We start from the raw sequence: 6850 nt of genomic DNA on the forward strand, positions 1-6850 counted from the left end.
GAGTGGAATTTAACTTGGATGCCCTAAAGGAAGAGGAAATAAGCAAAAAGTTTGAGGAAGAGTTCCGAGACAAGTGGAAAATTAGAGAAAAGACAGAGGGCATAAATTAACAGTGGAATCAATTCAGACACCCTGAAAGCAACCAGTAAAGATGTTGTTGGTCTGCTGAAGTGTAAGCGGAGAAGAGAACCATGGGTTACCGATGGCATGATCTTGAAGATGGCAGAAAGGAGAATGGAAAAACGCACAAACTGATGAAGGGAAAAGGCAATACAGAAGACTGGACAATGAGCTGAGAAGAGTAACTGATCAGGCCATGGAAAAATGGACTAGAGAAATCTGCTAAGAAATTGATACATTGGAGAAAGAGGGCAAGTACGAAAAGATGTATCGAGTAGCATAGGATATAGTATTTCAGGGAAGGAAGAACAAAACAAACATGGAGATAGAAGGGAAAGATGGAACTCTTTTAAGTGACCCACACGCTATTCAGAATAGATGGAAAGAATATATTGAAGCTGTCTATGAAGTGGATCAAAGACCTTCCGATCTGCAGATTGAGAAGGAAGAATCAGTAAATGAAGACGAAAAAGGAGATTTTATCCTAGGTTCAGAGGTAAATAAGCCATTGGGAGAACTTAAAAACAGCAAAGCGTGTGGTGTAGGGGATGACATTCCGGCAGAAATCTTAAAGAATTGAAAAGAAACAGTCGAAAATGAGTTGACCTCTCTTTGCAACTACATCTATGACAAGGGGGAATGGCCAGAAGACTTTTTCGTAGGTATAATAATCCCAATCCCAAAGACCAATAATCCCAAAAAGTGTGAAGACCACAGGACAATCAGCCTAATATCGCAGGCAGCAAAAGTAGTTCTTCGAATCCTGAATAGGAGTCTAAATGGAACGCTGGAAGAAACACTTGGTGAAGAACAATATGGTTTCATAGGGGGAAAGAGAACACGAGATGCTATTGGACTTCTAAGAAGCATCGGTGAAAGATGCATAGAAAAGGGGAAAGAAGTGTATGCTGTCTTCATAGACCTCGGAAAGGCCTTTGATAGAATGCGGTAGAATAAGCTGTTAGCTATCTTGAAAAAGAAGGGAGTAAAGAGGAGGAGAGAACATTGATCGCAAATCTGCATCTGAACCAGAAAGCTCGTGTACGAATAGGTAATGGGATCTACGAGGACAGCAAGATTGGGAGAGGTGTTAGACAGGGCTGTTGTCTCTCACCGATACTATTTAACATCTTTCTGGAGGAATCACTGGAAAGCTGTATGGATGGAACAAGAGGCATCAAGATAGGTGGGCGGAAAATTGAATGTATAAGACTTGCAGATGACATGGCGGAACTCAAATATTAGATGTCCTAAATGAAGCCTGTGCAGCGTATGGTATTAAAATTAATAAAAAAAAACCAAAAGCATGGTCAGAGGCCTAAAGAAAAGAAAAGAAAAGTGAAAATTAAGTTTGGGTCAGATGTCATAGAACAGGTAAGGGCATTCAAGTATTTGGGAAGTTGGATTAAAGAAAACATGGATTGCCAACAAGTTATCAAAGTGAGAATGGGTCTGGCGAAAGAGGAATTTCAAAAGCAGAAAAGACTTCGAACTAGTTGTTTAAACAAGGAATTAAGGAAGCGATTGGTTAAGTGCTTAATATGGAGCGTGGCCTTGTATGAAGCAGAAACGTGGACTTTGAGAAAGCAGGATGAGAAGAGAATTGAAGCTTGTGCTATGTAGATCAGCTGGACTGATAAAGTGAGGAATGAAGAAGTACTGAGGAGAGTTGGAGAAGAACGGAGGATGCTGCTGACGGTGAAGAACAGGAAACTAAACTGGATAGGCCACAATCTTAGGAGAGATTGTCTTCTAGTAGAGGCAATTGAAAGTTTCGTTCCGGGAAAGAGAGGGAAGGGCAGAAGAAGGTTCCAGATGCTGGATGATGTCAGCACGCCACAAGGAGGGTACCAAGAATGCAGAGGAACGCAGAAGACAGAGAAGCATGGAGGGCTATGCAGTCAAAACCTACCGCAAGGCAGACAACCCAATGATGACTCTATTTAAGTCGGTCTGATACTTTCTTTACACAATGTTCACGGCAGTATTAAGTCTTTACCATATTCGAAACGTAAGTGTTCTGTGGGAATTTAAGGAGATGGGACCTGGATAAACTGTCTAAACCAGAGGTTGTACAGAGTTTCAGGGAAAGCATAAGGGAACAATTGACAGGAATGGAGGAAAGAAGTACAGTAGAAGAAGAATGGGTAGCACTGACGGATGAAGTAGTGAAGGCAACAGAGGATCAAGTAGGTAAAAAGACGAGGGCTAATAGAAATCCTTGGGGAACAGAAGAAATATTGAATTTAATTGATGAAATGAGAAAATATAAAAACGCAGTAAATGAAGCAGGCAAAAAGGAATACAAACGTCTCAAAAATGAGATCGACAGCAAGTGCAAAATGTCTAAGCAGGGATGGCTAGAGGACAAATGTAAGGATGTAGAGGCTTATCTCACTAGGGTTAAGATAGATACTGCCTACAGGAAAATTACAGAGACCTTTGGAGAAAGGAGAACTACTTGCATGAATACCAAGAGCTTTGATGGAAACCCAGTTCTAAGCAAAGAAGGGAAAGCAGAAAGGTGGAAGCAGTATATAGAGGGTCTATACAAGGGCGATGTACTTGAGGACAGTATTATGGAAATGGAAGAGGATGTAGATGAAGATGAAATGGGAGATATGATACTGGGTGAAGAGTTTGACAGAGCACTGAAAGACCTGAGTCGAAACAAGGCTCCCGGAGCAGACAACATTGTATTAGAACTACTGACAGCCTTGGGAGAGCCAGTCCTGACAAAACTCTACCTTCTGGTGAGCAAGATGTATGAGACAGGCGAAATACCCTCAGACTTCAAGAAGAATATAATAATTCCAATCCCAAAGAAAGCAGGTGTTGACAGATGTGAAAATTACCGAACTATCAGTTTAGTAAGTCACAGCTGCAAAATACTAACACGAATTCTTTACAGACAAATGGAAAAACTGGTAGAAGCCGACCTCGGGGAAGATCAGTTTGGATTCCGTAGAAATGTTGGAACACGTGAGACAATACTGACCTTACGACTTATCTTAGAAGGAAGATTAAGGAAAGGCAAACCTACGTTTCTAGCATTTGGAGTCTTAGAGAAAGCTTTTGACAATGTTAACTGGAATACTCTCTTTCAAATTCTAAAGGTGGCAGGCGTAAAATGCAGGGAGCGAAAGGCTATTTACAATTTGTACAGAAACCAGATGGCAGTTATAAGAGTAGAGGGGCATGAAAGGGAAGCAGTGGTTGGGAAGGGAGTGAGACAGGGTTGTAACCTCTCCCCGATGTTATTCAATCTGTATATTGAGCAAGCAGGAAAGGAAACAAAAGAAAAATTCGGAGTAGGAATCAAAATCCATGGAGAAGAAATAAAAACGTTGAGGTTTGCCGATGACATTGTAATTCTGTCAGAGACAGCAAAGGACTTGGAAGAGCAGTTGAACGGAATGGACAGTGTCTCTAAAGGAGGATATAAGATGAACATCAACAAAAGCAAAACGAGGATAATGGAATGTTGTCGAATTAAGTCGAGTGATGCTGGGGGAATTAGATTAGGAAATGAGACACTTAAAGTAGTAAAGGAGTTTTGCTATTGGGGAGCAAAATAACTGATGATGGTCGAAGTACAAAGGATATAAAATGTAGACTGGCAACTGCAAGGAAAGCGTTTCTGAAGAAGAGAAATTTGTTAACATCGAGTACAGATTTAAGTGTCAGGAAGTCGTTTCTGGAAGTGTTTGTATGGAGTGTAGCTATGTATGGAAGTGAAACATGGACGATAAATAGTTTGGACAAGAAGAGAATAGAAGCTTTCGAAATGTGGTGCTACAGAAGAATGTTGAAGATTAGGTGGATAGATCATGTAACTAGTGAGGAGGTATTGAATAGAATTGGGGAGAAGAGGAGTTTGTGGCACAACTTGACAAGAAGAAGGGACCGGTTGGTAGGATATGTTCTGAGGCATCAAGGGATCACCAATTTAGTATTGGAGGGCAGCGTGGAGGGTAAAAATCGTAGAGGGAGACGAAGAGATGAATACACTAAGCAGTTTCAGAAGAATGTAAGCTGCAGTACGTACTGGGAGATGAAGAAGTTTGCACAGGATAGAGTAGCATGGAGAGCTGCATCAACAACAACAAGTGTTCGGCAGTATTTGACTCACATTTTATTGCGACACGACAGCAACACCCTACTCTCTTTGTCGACACGAACTCTCCCTCTCTGTCTGTGTGTCTGTCTCTCTCTCTCTCTCTCTCTCTCTCGCTCACACACATACACACACTCACACACACACACACACACACACACACCACACACACACACACACACACACACACACACACACACACACACACACACTGTTCTACTCTCTGACTGTGGATGTAGAAGGTGGTTTGATAAGTCTGGTAAATTTCTTTTTTATTTTATTTTTTAATTTTTGCTCCTTGATGATAGGTAAGCTTCATTATTCCAAGAGTAGTGTAAAGAATTTCAACAATGTACTGTGTACAGTTCAATGTTGACTGCTGCCTGAATTGGTCAGTGTGTTGACTGCAATTGAAAATGGCTCTGAGCACTATGGGACTCAACTGCTAAGGTCATTAGTCCCCTAGAACTTAGAACTAGTTAAACCTAACTAACCTAAGGACATCACAAACATCCATGCCCGAGGCAGGATTCGAACCTGCGACCGTAGCGGTCTTGCGGTTGCAGACTAACTGCAATTGAAAATAGAGAAAATCGAGTTTCTTGCTGCTATTAAACATTTTAATTTGAGGGATTAGACTGCCGCACATATCAAAACAGAATTGGATCAAGTCACATGAACCCTTTACCACCATCGAAGATCTTTTACTTATCGATTAATGAATTCAAACGTAGTCGAAAAAGTATCGCTGATGAAGCGTGTTCCTGTCGTACAGTTCAGGTCACCATGAAGGAAGTCATTGACAAAATCCAGGAGATGGTGATACAAGACCACCGAATAATAGGCATCTCACATGAGAGAGTGTATAACCCCCTGCACGGAGAATTGGCTATGAAGAAGATATGTGCAAGGTTGGCACTCAAAAATGTGGTCTTTTACTAGGATAATGCACCATTCCACATATCAGTGATAACAATGGCGAAAGTGCATGAATTGGGGTTTGGACTGGTTCCTCATGCACCCTGTTTACCAGGCTTAACTCCAGGTGACGTACTCCAGGTCCCCAACTTCGTCTTGCGGGAAAGAAATTTTCGTCAAATCCGGAAGTGATAGTGGCAGTCCACTAGAATTTTGCAGAATTTGACCGAAGCCGTTTTTCCTATGAGATGAAGAAGCTGGAGGATCGCAGGACCAAGGGTATATCCTTCAAAGGGGACTATGTCGAGAAGTAAGGTGAGTTGAGTATGAAACATTTGTCTCTACCAAACTATCAAACTATCCTTGCTCTCTGCGTGTCGTACAGCAGTTTAATTTAGCATAGATACTACAAAAATATGTTACATGAAATGACTACATTACTTCACTCAAAAATTAAAATATTAATAATAAATATGTAATGTGACGTTATAAGTCTTCTACTTACTTGGGATCTGCAGTTAAGAGAGAAACAATCGTCCAACCCTTTTGCCGTTTAAAACATCACTTGGGTAGTCTGAATTGTCTGAACAGGGGGAGATACCTTCAGTTCCTAGGCTGGTATCGTTGAAATCGTTAGTACAAAGGGTAGGTAGGGAATTACTATATACTGAAGGTAAACTACTAGTTTAAGTTTTTAGTAGTTATTACATCTAAAAGTTGAACAACTGAATAGCACAAGATCACGCAGGACTGCTAGATAAACAAAGGAAGAATGCAATTATTAATCCAGTATCCTTATGGGGATACTGACACAACATATCATTATATCGCAAGTGGTGTCGCAAGGAGGAACAAGCAACGGAAAGAAATCAAAAGCAGCACCTCCTATTAGATGACTCACAACGATCGCGCGCTATGTCAGTTCCAAAAGACACTTGCTTCGATCTTTGTCGTATTAACGTTCCAGAGTGAGTTACAACACACAGGTAAAAGGAAACCACCACCACCAGTAGGCATTTTGTTAGCAGTTCTTGCATTGTATGCATGGGGCCACGATGAAATAAGCTGTGCTCCTGTCACAGACTCTGGATAAAAACTTCGGTGAATTAGCTGTGGTTAAACCGAATAAAACGGGTGTGTAGAGATTTTTGTCACCGAATCAATTTACATAAAAGAGCCTACTGTTTCACTGCAACAATCCGCACTCACCCTTTAGAGAATCGATACATTACGTCAAATCACCCGAATCATCTGCTTCCTTCTGCTACCAACACCAGCACTAGAATGACCAAGGATCTTTCCACTTCCTCCCTGAGCTCAGCTATCCTCAGTTTCCGTCAGAAAAACTTGTGTGTTTTAGTACTAGCCAACGATGTTCCGGGAACAACTCTACCGTTAGTGTACATCATGTAACTTTATGTTCGTTCCTCTATTTTTATCAGGTCATCCGAAGACAGGCGGTGCCTGAAACGCGTGCATGTTTCAGTCTATCTTCCCTTTACGTTAATTTTCGTTAACCAGCCAATGGCGCCGAGAGAAATCTATTCTGAGACCTCCTCTTTTAGCGAATTCAAGAGGATAAGTATTATGGTGCATTATGTAAGGACGACAGAGGAAAAAAACAGTAGATGCAAGACAGACAGTATGTGTTCAGGTAACCAACTCTCTGGCGTCTAGACTAGCAATTTTAAATCC

This window comes from Schistocerca americana, chromosome 5 (assembly GCF_021461395.2).
Source record: "Schistocerca americana isolate TAMUIC-IGC-003095 chromosome 5, iqSchAmer2.1, whole genome shotgun sequence".
NCBI classification, from domain to species: Eukaryota; Metazoa; Arthropoda; class Insecta; order Orthoptera; family Acrididae; genus Schistocerca; species Schistocerca americana.